Consider the following 1,474-nt stretch of genomic DNA (forward strand, 5'->3'; position numbering starts at 1 on the left):
CCTCGTGCTGAATTTTTGTGTTTCTTTATTCATAGTCATGTTTACACATGAATGTTAAAAGCATCACTAAATATAAGTGCTATAATTTGATTAGATTAATTTTCCTCCACAATGCTTTAGACCACGAATGTCAAACTCATGGCCTGAGGGCCAAATCCGGCCCTTTGGCGCATCCAATGAATTATTGTGTAAATGAAGCTCAACATTTGTAGGGGTTCACAGTTTTCCCGGGGCTTATATCGCATGATTGTAGACATGTTTTAATGTTAAACAGTTGAAAAAAAATCTAAATTATTACAATATCTTTAAATTTTCCACAAATTATGACATTTCCCTTAATTAAATAGAAATTAGTCACAAAATCTAAAAAAAATAAAGTGAAGATCCTGTTGGGACTGATAGCAATCACTTAATGCTTGGATATTGTGGGTTTCTTTCATATTTAGTATTTTATGTATATGTAGAAGTGCAAACTAGGTCACAATCATGTTGAAATCACTCCAACTTAAAATCTAAGGCTCACTTGAGTATTTGGTCCCTACTTTAGAGCATTTGCTGAGTTTCTATTTTATATATTGACACAATGAGAGCAAAGGCTGTGTAATAGTTGGATTTAAAATCTGGGAATGTTGCTTTATGTTTAATAGGACTGTATATCCCAACTGTAACATCATGTATGTCCTTGAAAATCAATGTTTTCCTGCATTGCTCCCAAAGGACGGTCTATAAAGATTCTCCTATCAGTGGAATGTGTAGCTACATTCCACTGATTCATGTGCGGTAGGTAATAGATTTTATGAAGACTAAGTGCAGTCAATTTATCCTTTTATGTTGAATGGAGAAAAATGTTTGGTTAAAACAAACAGGTTTATTTTGCTTGTTCCTGGAACTCCTATTTCCTGATTAAAATGATTAGAAATATATCTGATAAATGCATGTACTGTATATGCAACAAATAGGGCTTTTTAAGTATGAACAGATTGTTTAAATCTTTTTAATTACAAAATTAGAGAACTTCACAGGCGTTCACCAACCTTATGTTTACTAGTGTAACATAAATAGGATTAACTACTGTTTTTTTTTTTTTTTTTCTGAGAAAAAAACCATTTTCACCATTTTAAGGCTTTATATAGGTGTTAAATGCTTAAATTACAGTATTGGTTTGATGTAAACAAATTACTGTTAATCCGAATTTATGTTTAAGTTCATGAATTTTGGGGAAAATGTTAAATTAGTGTGAAATGGAAAGAGTTAATGTAATTAGGTTTCTTTGTGTTTTTCTTTGTTGATCATAACTTCACATCAAATTTTCGTGTGCCAAAGTATCCAGAAGTGTTGGAATACTGAGTAAAGTAGTCATATTTTAGATCAAAAATAACTTCAAACATTGTTTATCCTTATTTGTCTTTCTGAGTTAAGGTATGTGAATATAGATCAGTTACATTTAAAAATATGTAAATTATGTATGGCGGCA

Source organism: Gouania willdenowi, chromosome 5, assembly GCF_900634775.1.
Source record: "Gouania willdenowi chromosome 5, fGouWil2.1, whole genome shotgun sequence".
Classification (NCBI taxonomy): domain Eukaryota; kingdom Metazoa; phylum Chordata; class Actinopteri; order Blenniiformes; family Gobiesocidae; genus Gouania; species Gouania willdenowi.